General features: G+C 54.2%; 1 protein-coding gene across 2 annotated transcripts in view; it reads right to left on the bottom strand.

Moving 5' to 3' along the window:
• The window catches only part of SNX29 (sorting nexin 29), a 473054-nt gene that overhangs the window by 86521 nt on the left and 370793 nt on the right, over positions 1-15740 (bottom strand). The window lies entirely within an intron of this gene.

The following is a 15740-nucleotide window of genomic DNA, read 5'->3' as shown; positions in this document are numbered from 1 at the left end:
GGACAGAGCTGGAGATGGACAGTAAGCAGGAAAGTGCACACACATGGATTAAAGCACGTCTCCGTACAGTAAATGCTATGGAAACCTGAATATGAAGGGGATGGGGAGGTGACTTCCGACAGGGCTGGCAAGATTAGGCCTCTCTGATCTGATGTCCGGACGCTAAGGAGGAGCCAGCTGTAGGTCTATCTGGGAGAGCAGCCTTCTGGGAAGAGGAAGAGAAACAAAGGCCCAGAGGCCACAGACAGCTGGTCTGGAGATCAGACAGGGCCATGCTCCAAGCTTTTCAGTACTTCCATGCCTGACTTCTCCCTCCTCTCCCAGGACTAAACCAGTTCTGCCTGCCTCTACCCCCACCATCAGCCCCAGCCCCACGTGGAAGCCCATCTCTGTGTCATCCATAGAACCTTCCACAGACCCCATCATAGCTCATCCCTACTGCTCTGCAATCACAGATCCCAGAGCTAAGTCCTGCCCACGCCATCACCTCAGAAGGAGGAGGAGCCACATCCTTCTTCCTCTGACATCCTAAATGTTAAAACAGAGCCTGACAGTGCCGTCCCACTCTCACATTCCTGGTTCTGAGGAAGGACTGTGGCCATGTAAGAGGCCACCAACGGGGGAATCTGGGAAAACATACGTGAAAAGGCTCTGCACGGTTTCTGTAGCTTAGAACACATTCGCCCAATAAGCACTGGTGAGCAGACAAGTAGAAGGAACAAAGGGACAATGAGCGGACACCCAGTGATACAATACTGCATGACATTTAGGACACCACCAACACCCTGACTTGAGAGTTGTCGAGATTTGAAAACAATGTTTATCTCAGAGTTAATAAAATTCAGGAGTTATTTTCTACACCAGAGATCTGGGAAGTATAGGTGGGGGTGCTGAGACCTGCTGTAGGGACCAAAGCTGTGCAGTGAGCACCATCCAGATGTGGGCTGATGGGTGATGTGAGTCCTCCGGGGAGAGTGTGGTGATCATGAGCCTAAAGAGATCCAAGTTCACAGCTTTGCATGGTGTGAAACTTCTTAACCTCTCTGGGGGTCAGTTTCTGCATTCATAAAGGACATGATAGTAGCAGGGACTTCACAGAGCTGACATGAGATTGACATGAGATGATGGAGGGAAGACCATGCAGTAGAGGGACCAGCCCACAGTGACCATTCAGTACAGATGAAGGTGAGGAGGCAACCTCGGGGAGGTGAGAGAGCCTGTGCTCTATTCCAGACACCCCAACAGCCCCGCATATGTCCCTCTGCCCATCCTGGAAGGTGGTCACAAGGGAGGGAGGAGAGAGCAGTGTTGCCAAGAACATCACCTCCTCCTGAATTGTGCAGTTTTAAGGCAAGACGGGAAAATAGAGAAACAAAGCACCTACTTGCCACGTGCCTGCGGGTACTGTGCTTGCCACTTTTCCTACTCTGACTCGCTTAGTCTTCCCACTAACCCTAGACACACGGTAGTCAGCAGCTGCATCTCATGGGAAAGAGACCGAGGCACAGCAAGGGGAGTGCCTTGCCCAAGGTCTCTGCTGGCAAACAACAGAGGTGGGTTTTGCTCCTGATCCACAGGGCACCAAAGCCCAAGGCACTGACCAAAGTCGAGTCAGCAAAAACGGGCCATTCTTCCCAAGAGCCAGAAGTACGAAGTGATAGGCATTATTCCTAACAGCCAAGGGGGTAGAAATTCAAAGTACTTCACCCGTTAGTGGAACAAGTCAGGGAAAGAGGGAAAACACATCTGGGAGATCTGTGCACTCCCTGGACTGCTCAGCTCCCCTGACTGGCAGACCCTCAGCTGTGAACATTTGAAAACCACCTGTGATGTACAGAAAATGTTCTCTCACATAAGACTCCTGGCTGCTTATTATTACGATATTCCCCTAACAGAGACAGGCCTCTCAAGGTAAACAATGATCTTATTCCTGAAGCTGTGACATCCCCATCAATGTGGTTAGAGTTCAAGGAAAATAAGCCTGGAGAGAACTTGTACAATGTGTGACACAAAGGAAGCATTTAGGAAATACAGCTATAGCCACCACCACCATCAGCCATGACCACCATCATCATCCATCAACATCAGGCATCACCATCACCAACCACCATCAGCACCAAAGTCACCATCATCACCAGTAGCAGCAGTAGTAGCAGCAGCATCACCATCGACCATCATCACCAACCATCACCATCAGCAACATTGCTACCAACCATCATCACCAACCATCACCATCAGCAACAGCAACATCACCACCAACCATCATCACCAACCGTCACCATCAACCATCATCACCCAACCATCACCATCAACCATTATCACCAACCATCACCATCACCAAAAGCAACATCACCATCAACCATCACCAACAGCAACATCACAATCAACCATCATCACCAACCGTCACCATCATCACCATCACCATCACCATCATCACAATCACAATCACCATCATCACCATCACCATCATCACAATCAATCATCACCAACCATCAGCCATCATCACCATCAGCCATCATCACCATCACCATCACCATCAGCCATCATCACCAACCATCACCATCATCACTATCACCATCATCACAATCAATCATCACCAACCGTCACCATCATCACCATCAGCAGCCATCATCATTATCATTATCAATCATCATCGTCATCACAAACCATCATCAACATCAGTACCCATCACCACCACCACCAATAACCATCAACAACCATAATCACCTATCATAATCACCAACCATCATCATCATGAACCAGCAGCAGTCATCACCACCATTCAGTATGCATACTGAATATTCACACCATCATCATCACTAAATACTGTCACCATCATCATTTCACATCCTCTTCCCTTTCTTAGGGAAACTCAAGAAAGCAGCAGCATTTTCCTCTCGAAGAACATGGAGTGGGAAGACTGCTACCACGAGCCTTGCAGCTCCGTTCTGCTGCTCACTACTGCACTGCCCTGGCCGGGCTGTGCCACCTGCTGAACTCAGCCCACCCATCTGCACAGATGCTCACCCACTGAGGAAGCAGAGCTGTGTGTGAAAGGGCTGACAAACGGCATACTTGCTGTGAACCCTGGCCCTGTGCATCTGTTTCCCTGCTCCTGCTTCAAACAGAATGCAAAAGCGGGCAGTGGTGGGGCAGACTTGGTTACTTCAACAGTCCAGTACGTGACTTCCTGTAGCCAAATCACATGCTGCAACAAGTAGTTTCTTCCGGTAAGGCAGGTATTCAAATCCTTCTTTCCCTCTCAGTCTCCCCTGGGCTCCCTGCCTCTGCACGTCCTCTGTCATCTGGCCAAGTCAGACCAGCAGCACCCTAGCCCTGGGGCTGAGATGCTTTGTCCCTGTCTTGGCAGCCCTGTGCCATAACAGTAGTAATACCATCCTCGGGGACTTCCGAGACCCCAGTTAGCAAACTACACATTTCTCCTACACCCCACCCTCTCAGGCCCTGAAAAGCAGCCTCCACACGGCTGCCAACTTGATGCTTCTTCCAATTCTAGACAGCCCGAGCAGTCTGGCAGAGTCTCACTGTGCCGGGAAGCCGGGCGAGGCGCTGGAATTCACAGCCTCTCGGGAGGAGGCTGCGGTGGTACGAGCAGATAACCTTTCAAGGTTGGACTCGAAATGCTTTTCTGTGTTTGGAAGAGTCTGAAAAAGGATCCACGGCTTAAAGCAACAACCCCACCTTCTCTGTCTCATTAGGAGACCAAGGCGTCTCAAAACCCAGCTCAGGAAAACCCCAAAACCCCAGCCCTTGCGGCAAAACGGGAGGGCCCAAGTGAATGCTTAGATGTACAAAGTCCTCCAGTGCTGGCACAATTCAAGCCCCAAGTGTCCACAGCTCAAACGTGTCATCAGCAGTCCCCACACCCAGCTGCCTCCAGGGGACAGAACAGAGCCCAGTGGGTGGAAGGTAGACAACAAGTTCAGAATGCTCATGCCGGCTACGAGAGGCACTTACACAGCCAGGGCTGGGTTTGTTTTTTTTTTTTTAACACAGAAATAAGAGATTATTGCTGCACAAACACATAAACATCCATCCTAACAGCTGACACCTGAGCAGCCGCCTAATCGTTCCCAAACTGTTTCTCCCAACAGCTCCTCCTCAACCTCAGGATACACACGGGGACGAGCAGTGCCATCGCCGTCGCAAGAGGAAACTGTGGCTTGGCAGCACCCATTTCTGGAGCCTCAGACTTAAGTTCCATTCTTCCTGTTGCAACTAAACCCGAACAGCAATGCAGGGACGGGCAGACACTTGGAGCTGAGTGCTAACCTTCTGGGATGAAGGTAGGACAGCACAGGCTTCTGATTCCTGGGTGCAGAGGAAGGCATTACTAGGACATCTGGGGCATGGCAGGTGGAAGGCCCCATGTGGTCCGTGATGACCCCTGTGACACGTGGGTCTATCCATCCTGGGTACACCTGGCATTCTTTCCACCTGCGGAGGCAGGCGCTTGCTCAGCTGAGCACAGGTCACAGCGGTTGCCCCCACTGGCTCCATTCCACCCACAGCCCAGGCCAGGCAGAGGTCAGGAGTCAGCCAGTGAGTGCGTGGGTGACTTCTTGCACTTGGCACAGCGTCAGCACTCACTTTCCACGCTGTAACAGGGCCATCGGTGAAGACACGGGCCAGTTTCAGTTCATGTTTGCTCCTGAAGCCAGGGAAGTCTGAGAGCTGGCAAAGTTTTCACAAACTCGGAACTTGCCAAGGGACCTCAGAGGCCAAATGGGCCCCCGTAAAGGACAGGGGTCACAGGTGGCTGACAGGGGACTTCCAGCATCTACACCGGGGGTCACCTGTGTCTAGAAACTGGGGGAGGGGATCAAGATCAGAATTTGATGAAACTGCGGTGCCTCTGAACAGCCTTCGAGTAGGCAATGATCAAGACTGTGTCTTCCCTGTCACGCTCAGCAGCCCCCCGACTGCAGGACGGCTGGACGGTGGGCAGACAGACAGGTGGGAGAATGGATACAACAACCTGGTAAGGTGACAGGAGAGGCCAGCTTATTTCTGACCCATTCTACCAGCTGGGCTCCATTCTGTGCTCTGGAGGCAGCTGGGGGACAGGGAAAAGCCCCGGGCTCTGAGCTGTGGGGCCTTGGACGAGGTATTTACTCAGTGTTACTCTCCACCTCGGACATGGCCAGAATGCCCACAAAACCTCAGGTCCTCGTGGCAACGAAATGGAATGACCTGCAGTGCTGCAGCTGCTCGGCCAAGGAACTCCGTTCTTCTCAAGATGTTGAGATTGAGAAACAGAACAGACCAGATATCTGATAAAGTGAAGACAAACAAGAGACTAAAGCACATAGAACGAAAGGATCACTACCTAAACAACTCCTAAAATCTGGTCAGAAAGTGACAGTCAATGCAAGAGAGCAGGAAAAGACACAAAACAGGAAAGTCACAAAAAATGGCAAATTAAAGTGGAGACAGACGCTCAGTCTCACAATATGGAAAACACAAATTCAAACCTTAATGAACTGTAATTTTCCTCTATCAGATTGGTAAAATTTAAAAGACTGATAACACTCAGTACTGGCAAGAACATGAGGACAAAGCACTCTTGCTCGGTTGGCGTACTGCAAAAGTGGCTCTGCCTTCTTCGGAGGGCAGTTTGGCTGAGCCTCTTAAAATAAAAATGAACTATCTTTTCTTCTGAGCAGACGTAGTTCTAGCTTTTTATCCTACAGAAATGCCTACAGTGTGTACAAAGAGGTTTATGCAAAGTCAGTTCCAGGAGTTTGGTTTGCAATGGGCAAGAAATGGGAAACATCTCAAGGTCTACCACTCGGAGCAGTTAGCTAGATGCTGTGTGCTTCCAACCAGGACATACAGTGTGGAGGCTTAGAAAGAGTAAGGGAGACAGGTCTGTGTGCCGAGGAGGAATATGACCCAAAAACAAGACAAAACCACAGCGGAATTCAACAGGCCCATGGGGACCAGTGGTTCTCTAGGGGACAGTCAGCGATGTCAGGAGACCTCACGGGTTGTCACACAACTACAGAGACAGAGTGGGTGTTACTGGGTAGTAGCCAGGATGCTGCAAAGCTCCCTGCAATGCATTAGCAAGCCCCAGATGTCCATTTTGGCCCAGGTGGGAAGCCTTGGTAAAGACACATAGAAATGTCACCAAACCGGCTCCCAAGGCACGCGAGCAGCTCGGAGGCCTCCTGGACGTTTGCTTTCTTGGCCAGTCTGGCCCACTCCCCATTCTGCTGCTCAGAGCACCCTCGCTCTCGTTTGGGAACGCGTTCCTCCCCTCTGCTGGCGTGCAGCCTGCAGAGGACACGTGTGACCTGAAAGCCTCACGCCCACCCAGACAGAGGCCAGGAGACAGGGGTGTGAGCTAGACCACCAGGGGTCAGTGGACTTAGTTCCAGAAGTACGGTCAGCCTTGCAAGGGGCAGTGAGCCGGGCAGGTGTCAGCCTGAGGCCACACACAGCCACCTGTCACCTGACAGGGTGAACCAAGCTAACCTGGAGAGCAGAGCAGCTCTACGAGAAGACAGGAGACCAAGCCCTGGAGGCAGTGAGCCCCTGACATTCAAGCTACACGTGGCCTTAGCCTCTTCAGTGAGGCGCTTCAGGGGGAGGGACGCAGATACTGGGTCCTGGCTGTGCAGACCCTCGAGACACAAGCACCAACCGTCTGCGAGGGGGTCTTCGAGGCCAAATAAGTCCACCCAGACATTTCTGAAATTGAGATTCTGTCCCGGCAGGAGGAGGGGCACCTGTCCTCAAGCAAGCAGGCTGGGTGGCACTGAGTGGGCATGAAGCTCACAGAAGCCACCATCAACTGCTGACTGTACTTCCATCAGGACGCCAAGATGGTCCAGCCCAGCCAGCGGGGGATGTCGCCTCAGGGGTCCAGAGGTCCAGGGGTCCAGCCCCGCACTCCAGCCTTCAGGACCGTGTGTGATGTGTGGGCCTGCACCATGCAGAGAGGCCTCCAGCCACATGCTCTGGCACGCTCACTGCCTGCCACGCTCACTGCCTGCCTGCACCATGGCACCTGTCTGCTCCCACGGCCTGCAAGGCAAGTGAGACTGCCTTCCCAAGCTGGGACCCCGACCACCCTGGGGGTCTGGCTTGCCCAGGGGCCCTGCCTTGGGGCCATCAGCTCCTTCCCTAGGCCCCAAAAGGGAGGTCCCATTTAAAAACCAAAAACCAAACACAAAACAAGCTCAAGCTTTTGGAAAGAAAAACAATTTCTCAGGTAGGAAAATGTCATTGGAGGGACGTGAACTTTCAGCAGAAATTCCCCTAGGGCAAGCAGGTGGGAAGGGTCCCCCTGGTGGGACAGGGCAACCTGCAGAAGAGGGGTCCATGCAGGGACACAGATCAGCAAGGGATCGCGGTTCGGGGTGCAGATTCTCCAGCAATGGGGGTGAAGCTGGGATACGGTGACCACGTGACAAGGCCCGCGAAGGCTCTGATGGAGAGAGAACCACTTTCAAGCACCCCTCACCTTTCACATAACTATTGAGATCCTGCCTCATTTAGGACAACGGTGCTGCCAGGCAGGGTGGTGAGCAAGGGTGGTGACTCCGGGCCAGGGCTGGAGTGCCTGGCACCAGGGCCATCCAGTCCCTGCACTGCCCGCCTCCACACCCAACGTGAGGGGAAGGGGGCGTGAGGATGCTCTCCCGGGGCAGAAGGGCACCTGGCGCCTCCTTCGCTGCCTCCCAGAGCTGTCCCTCCTTCCTCGGGTGCTAGGTCACACCAAGGGGGGGCAGGGAATCCACTCTTGGGGCTTGGAGAGTGATGGCTTAGGAACTTAGGGGGCCTCTGAGAGGACCAAGGCCCTGCAGGGCCAGTGGTTAGGCCAGGACACAGGGGCGGGGTGGGGCCGGCTCCAAAGCCAGGGCTGTGAGCTCCCCATTCTGCATGCCTTCCTGGGACCGTGTGGATAGACACTGGGGGACACTGAACACACTGGCTCTGCCCGCCACACCGTGGCCAGGCTCTCCTCATGTGGTCCTTCCTCCCTTCTTCTCCAGGGTGTCTCCTGCCTGTTTCCACAAAGCCTGAACCTCCAGGCTTCCTTTCCTCGACACGGCCCCTGCCGTCTTCCACTCCACCTGCTCACGCCTCCCAGACATCAGCTCTACGTTCAGACACCTGTGCTCGTGGTCACCACCAGTGAGGTCAAGTGCCCTGCTGCCCACACCACCGTCTGTCCCCTGCCCTGGCACTTCCATTTGTTAGTGTGACAGCTCTCTCCAAAGGGTACACGGCCTGTGATTAGGAGCCACCACCACCATACAGCAAGAGCACCACTGATTTTTTTTTTTTTAATTTATTTGAGAGGTAGAGAGATAGAAAGACAAAGTTCCCATCCATTGGTTCATGCCCCAAATGCCCACAGCATCTGGGGCTGGAACCAGAAATGCACTCCAGGTCTTCCACAAGGGTGGCAGGGACCCAGTGACTTTCGCCATCAGCACTGCCATGCTGGGCTCTACCAGGCCTAGGAATTCCAGGCACTTTGACATGGACACAGAGATCTTGAATGCTAGGATAGACGCTCAATCCAGCTACGCCTTCAATATTTCTGTACGTCCCCCTTGGAGACAGTCCCATGCTTATAACTAATATCTCACAGTCACCTCCTGCCTGAGAGCCCCTCCTGCACTCACACATGCACCTTGCCCCATCATTTCATGTCCTTCGGGCACACACGAAGGGTGCAAGGTGGTGGGCAAGGGGCAACGTGCGGCTGACAGAGCGGGAGACAGTGAAGGACCCTCTGTGTGACCACGGGGATGTGATGTGGCCCAGCAGTCAGGCTGCTCACCGTACATACAACAGTGCCTCCCCGCCCCGGTCTCTGAAAGGATGAAATGACAGTGGGCACTAAAGCCCCTAGGCAGAGGCGGCTGGATGCCCACCTACTGCCAGCGCCCACCCTCCGCGAGGCTCTGTGGAATCTGTCACAGATGCCGCCTCTCATTACAGGTGTGTGAAGAGGTTGGGCCTCCTCACGAGGACAAAGGCTTGTGCCCGAGACTCCCTGTGGCAGAGGATGTGGAGCCCTTGACACGGCAGATGCTAAGTAAAGGGGTTGGCACACGGAATCGTGCCCAGAGACAGTTGATCCAACAGGGCAGATTCTTCCCACACTTACTTCAAGGTTTGATTGCTTGTCAGGAGTCGCGTGGTCATGAGATCACAGAGGGAACGCTCACGAGTGGCTGTGTGTCACCACACGTGGTCACAGCCACACTGCCATGCGAGTGGTGCCCTGCACCCCACCCACCCCTCTCTCTCTGCTGAGCGATGCCAACGTTAGGCCAGGGCAACCGCCACCACCCCCACCACCACCCAGGCTGCAAGGTCAGCAAGGCCGTGCTCAGGTGCAGCTCACCATCGGCGCTGCAAGAGTTTGGCACAAGCCTGGCAAGCAGGCCCTCGGTCAACAGGAGATGTACTGGGATGGAAATAAACAAGCTCTGCCTGCTTGGAAGGCAAGAGCAGTGACAGGGTAACAGTGACGCACGTGGCCAGAGGCAGAGACACTTCTGCCTTTTGCTCCGTGTCCGGTTTCCCCAGGGGCCGCAAGCATCCTCGCGACGGCCGAGGGTCAGGTTCTACCATCCTCACCGGGTACCCATGACCCAACTGCTCCGCTCTGTGGGACGGGAACTTCTCAAGGAAGGACACAGGAAGAACCAAGGCTGTGCTTGGCACATGAGCTGCACACGAGCCAACACTGGCTGTGGTGAAACTGGGACACCAAAGAGCCAAGAGCTGCCCCAGGCCACAGCTGGTCCCCACACCTCCCTGGCATATGGCAGGTGAGACAGGAAGAACAAGACCCAGGTGCGGGTCCTCGCCCCACACCCCCATCCCAGCCCGAATCTGCAACAGCCCCTGCTAGCGCACAGGCTTCTCCTGCAGCTGTGGCTCCCACCTCTGTCCTCGGCTCCACCACTTCATCTTTCTCTATTAATGAATTCCTCCCTCTATGTATAGCTACCCACGAAGCAGGCACAGAGACAGAGCTGTGGGCAAAAGAACGCTTGCGGGCCCAACGGGTAAGCCAGCTTAGCAAACAGGATGAAAGGGATGAGCTGCGAAGCCCGAAGCCTCCAGCCCAAAAAACATCTCCATCCTCCAAACTACCTGGAGCCCGTGCCGCCTGCTGAGCCCTGTGATCTATTATTAACGGAGAGAATGATGGATTTTCCCTGCATCACATACGTGCATATGCTCAGCTGGACTAAACCTTTCAAACAGCTGCCCAGGCTACGTGACTTCCGTTTGTGGGGCAGTAGGAGTGTGCGGGGAGTGGGGCTCAAATATTCCCCTAAGCCAAGACAAGACCGGGTGGTCTCTAGGGAAGAAAACTTAGTCCAGAAGCAGAAAGAAGTTTTGCTGAAACAAAGTGGTAGTCTTGACAAAGGAGACCTAATTAGTTGTGTATGCAAATGGAGTATCACACGGGAGCCTGTGTGTCTGGTGGTGAAGTTCAAAGGCTCAAGTTAGTCCCATGTAGAAGACTGATCCCAACTGCACTTACACTAAAGCTACTTTTCAAAGGGGAGACTTTAGGTCTTAGACTTAGGATCTGACAATAGGAGTAATGATATATTATTTTACACCAGTTTAAAGGCTGTAATACTTCCTGAAGAAAAAAAAATAGGTGGATTGTTTTAAGGACTAATGTACCTTTATAAATATGTCAGTGCAGGGCCGGCACTGTGGCACAACAGGCTAAGCCATGGCCTGCAGTGCCAGCATCCCATATGGGTGGCCCTGGAGACCTGGCTGCTCCACTTCTCATCCAGCTCCCTGTTAATGCGCCTGGGAAAGCAGCAGAAATGGCCTGAGTACTTGGACTCCTACTACCCACACGGGAGAGCCAGGAGCTCCTGGCTTTGGCCCTGGCCACTGAGGCCGTCTGGGGAGTGAATCAGCTGATAGAAGATTTTCCTCTCTGTTTCTCCTTCTCTCTCTCTGTAACTCTGTCTTTCAGATAAATAAATAAATCTTTTTTAAAAATTATGTCAATGACACAGGAAGGCAGCAGGTCTCAAGCTTGTTTGGAAGTTGGAGTATTACGGGAATAATATGAAATATTCTCAGGGGTACAGGCTAGATATTAATTAATAGCAAAGTTAACTCTGTCATGGAAGCATAGAGAATCTGTATTAAAGAGAGAGAACGGCAGAGCGAGAGAAACCAAGCAAGACGAGGCGGCAGCAGAGGGGTGTTTTGTTTTGCATTTCATGTACTGCTGCTTAATCATTTTTGTCTTTGGCAGGTGCCTGCAGGCAGCTAAGTGCAAGCAGGGCAACGCTGCCAAAATGCTCGTGGTCAAAAAACCCTGAAATTGGGAAATCTGGTTACCAATCATTACTTCTGTTCTGCACTTTGGTCAGAGGCTGCGTTGCTTGCTCTTCGTGGTAGGACGCACCTCGGCCTCCTGTCAGGGCACAGGAACCCCCACCTTTTAAACAACTGCTAGTCAGTCCCGTGCATGGACGGCCCCTCCCACCGAGATCCTGTCGGCCAGATGTGACTGCACGGCCCAGGTGGGGACAGCCCGGCAACCACGGGTGGCCGGGGCCCTCTCCAAGGTTCCTGGTTCTCGGAGGTCCCCTCCAGGCAGGCTCTCAGAACTAAGCCTTCAGTGGCCCCGAGAGTGGCCCTGAGACAGCCCCTGCTCTGACAATTTTCCGAGGCCGCTGTCTCGGCTGGGCTCCCTCTTGTGCACTGCAGATGGCCTGGAACAGTCATCTGGAAAATCCCAGGCTAGGCTGCAGCTTCAAGTTCAGCCCACAGACTCCGGGACCAGGGGCCGTCCACAGGGACCCACAGTCTCAGGGACCAGGGGCCGTCCACAGGGACCCACAGTCTCAGGGACCAGGGGCCGTCCACAGGGACCCACAGTCTCAGGGACCAGGGGCCGTCCACAGGGACCCACAGACTCAGGGACCAGGGGCCGTCCACAGGGACCCACAGTCTCAGGGACCAGGGGCCGTCCACAGGGACCCACAGTCTCAGGGACCAGGGGCCGTCCACAGGGACCCACAGTCTCAGGGACCAGGGGCCGTCCACAGGGACCCACAGACTCAGGGACCAGGGGCCGTCCACAGAGACCCACAGTCTCAGGGACCAGGGGCCGTCCACAGGGACCCACAGTCTCAGGGACCAGGAGCCGTCCACAGGGACCCACAGTCTCAGGGACCAAGGACCGACCACATGGGACCCACAGTCTCAGGAACCAGGGACCCACAGTCTCAGGAACAAGGGGGCCATTTACATGGGACCCACAGTCTCAGGGACCAGGGGCTGTCCACAGGGACCCACAGTCTCAGGAACGAGGGGCCGTCCACAGGGACCCACAGTCTCAGGTTTGCAGGGGGCTGTCCACATGGGAAGACCCTGGCTAGCCTGAGCCCCGCTACTCCTAGAGTCTGTGAGGAGCCCAAATTGCAGTTTCTATCAAGGTACTGTTTCCCAGAGGTTTTCTGCTCCAGCATTTTGGGCTGGAAAACCTGTTAGGGAATGAGATGCTTCATCAAGCCTTGGTTGCCTCGTCTGTAACAGGGCCATGGCGCTCCTGGCCACTCAGGGTTGCTGTGAGGGCGAGGATGAGCCCCGTTACGTGGCACTCCCACCCTGGCTGCGGCTCAGCACCCTGCAGCACACTCTCTGAGCCTTTGTGTCAGCGCTCCGCGGACGGCGCTCACTCCCAGAGCACGCTGCTCGCCCACACTACTGTCACCACTGCTTACGCAGCACTTTCTGTAAGCGGACTCTCCTCTTCTCACTTAAAATCTCCTTCAACGGGGAACTGTGCCAAAACAGAAAAAAAAAACCACAATTCCGAGCCCTCACTAGGAGGCCCCTATGAAAATGAACACAATAGAACCATAGCAACGTGAGGACGCTCGAGCCCGTGGCCGGCCAGAGGCCTTGCTCCCTGGACTGCCTGCCGTCCCCCAGAAGGATTTGGGGCAGGAAAGGCGAGAGAGCAGCATGTGCCAGGCTTTCTCCCAGGACCGAGGGACAACAGAAGGGCCGAGGCGGGCTGAGCCGCCTCCCTCACTGTCCATCTCTGCCTCCCTCCACATCCCAGGGCAGCAGCCACAGCCGTGCGGGAGCAGCGTGACGCGGGAACTGAACCTTCATCTGATTCTATTTTAATTAACTTAAACCTAAATACACGTGGCCGCTGACTGTGGTGTCAGCACAGCGACCCTGGAGGCTCTGTGTCTTCTCCCGCCACCTGGTGCACCCTGGGCCTCCTCCTCACCAAAACAGGTGCAATTTCTCACCGGCAGAGAAGCAGGGACTGCCTAGAACATTCTCTATTATTGCTTCGTCTAAAGCCCTGTGTAAACAATTCTTTCAGAGCTCTTTCTGCAAAATTAACATATTTCCTTTTCATTAGAAATGGAATTATAACAAAGAAAATTCCACTTTTCACACTGGCTGCCGGAAAACCCACAGGAGACTCACAGATCAATGAGAACAGTGTGTAGGATTCTGTGACGGACATACATGGCTTCCAGTTTACCTCTTAAACTTTCAGCTTACATTTTATCTGACCTCTTTCCCTCTTTTCCATATGCTTCTCTAAAAATTATCTTAAGTCTCTCATGGAATTAGATAGTGCATGCATTTTTTTTAATCCTTAAAAAATAATGTCCAATGATACCAGTATTTTCAATGAGTCATCTCTGATCCAACGTCACAATGTACGTGACAAACACTGTGACAAAGGCTTTCTCGGAAATGCTTCCAAACACACACTCAGTTTGCTCTTGAGGAACCAGGCAGAAACCTCATTAGCCGCACAGGAGAGGTGCTGCCCGGCAGCCCGGCCTCAGGCGGGAGTCCAGAGTCCGAGGTGCCTGCTCTCACTGCGCCAGCCGACGCAGGCACGGCGAAGCCTGTGCATGGCTGAGATCTGGGCCATGTCCAGGAGAGTGCTGCCCGCAGCGAAGAACGGGCAGTGAGTGGCTTCAACGCCACCCTGGCCACCGCAGAGACGATCTCCCAGGCAACGGCACATTTGCTGCGTCGTCTCGTCTCGCAGCTGACGCTCAGAAGCTAAGAACTGCCAGGCTGCTTCTTGGGGTGGGCGGGGGAAGTCAAGACGGAAAGGGCAAGGAGGCCTCTCAAACACGACCCTGTCCTGACTCTGCTCTGAGATAAAGCTGCCCGCCTCCTCCCGTCATCCTCCAGGCACTGCCCCCCAGCTGTCGACGACCGCAAAGCAGAACCGGAAGTACACGCACACATCAGGTGTGGTGTTGTGTTGTGTTGTGTTGGGATAAAAAGATAAAGAGAAGATACTCAGAAACCTGTCCCAGCGCATTCCCTCCCGAAACCACAGCTGAGAGCATCAGGAACCCTCAGCCTGTCCTAACACTTAGGGAAGCGCTACGCTGCCCAGCTGAGCATGGACCTAAATGGCTTTCTCGTGCCAGACACCTACCAGTCGCCCCACGACCAAACATGGCCATCATGTGGGAAGGCAGAAATGAGCAGTGAATGTCTACTGCGTGCTGTGTGTTTATTAAGAAAATATTTGTTTTCATCTGCTTGGAAGGCAGAATGAGAGAGAGAGAGAGAGAGAGAGAGAGAGATCTGCTGGTTCACTCCCCAAACGTCCACACAACAGCTAGGGCTGGGCCAGGCTGAAGGCAGGAGCCTGGACAACTCCATCCGGGTCTCCCATGAGGATGGGAGGGGCCTGAGCCCTTGTGCCATCATCTGCTGCCTCCCAGATGCTACTAGTAGGAAGCTGGATCAGAAGCAGCATAGCTAAGACTCGGACGAGCACTCTGATAGGAGAGGCGGGCATCCCTCATGCTGACTTTACCTGCTGGACCACAAGGCCTGCACCTCTGAGCAGTGTAGCTCTAACCACACGACAGCTGTCCAAGGTAAGCAATATTATTTCCTCTTCACAGATGAAGGAACTAAGATTTAGCTAAGGTCTCAGGATTTAAAGCAGGGTTCCCGTCTTCACCACCACCTCACTCTCTGGAGAAAACATCTTAACAACTGACAAGACTTCTTCAGTGCACAAATTTCCCAGTAAGAAAAATGGGAAAACCCAAAGCTGCCCACAGTTCTGCCCACAGAACAAAACCCAATGAAAACTACGGAGATGCACGGGGACAGAAGCAGCAGGAAGCGGCTCCCAGTCAGGGCTAGAAGGGACAGTTCCAGAACAGGAAATACAGGAGGCTGGGGCCCCGGCAGCAGAGGAGGGCAGACAGAGGAGCAGAGGCGGGCAGCGCGCAAGGCGTCATCAGGAGACTGGGGAGGAGACGGGTGGGCAAAACCACGTCCCGAGGAGACAGAGGTGCTGTGGTCGCAGACGCCAGGGCCTCCCCTGGGGACGGCGCTCTCTGCCTCCGGAAGCCGAGGGGATGTGTGCACCCCTGCTTGTCACACAGTCAAGGCCCCGACTCTGAAGAAGAGCAGCCCACTTCTCACTGAGGAGCCTCCTCCCTCCCATCTCACACACGGGTCGGGAGGCCCACGCAGATTCCTGCGCCGGCAGTGGTCACAGGAGCCCAAGCGCCAGTTTACAGCTCACCCAGGATTCAGTGATGGGCTCGCAACCCAAGGCCGGCTGCTGAGATGCAGGGGTTGCCTGGGCACCCTGTCAATCACAGACGACAGCCCCAGAAGGGGGCCTGGCAGCAGAACAGGGATGGCAGCACGTTCCTGACAGCAGGTGCAGGCCT

Source organism: Lepus europaeus, chromosome 21 (assembly GCF_033115175.1).
Source record: "Lepus europaeus isolate LE1 chromosome 21, mLepTim1.pri, whole genome shotgun sequence".
NCBI classification, from domain to species: Eukaryota; Metazoa; Chordata; class Mammalia; order Lagomorpha; family Leporidae; genus Lepus; species Lepus europaeus.
The sequence above is the reverse complement of the archived record's forward strand: the minus strand, read 5'-3'. Positions and strand labels throughout refer to the sequence as shown.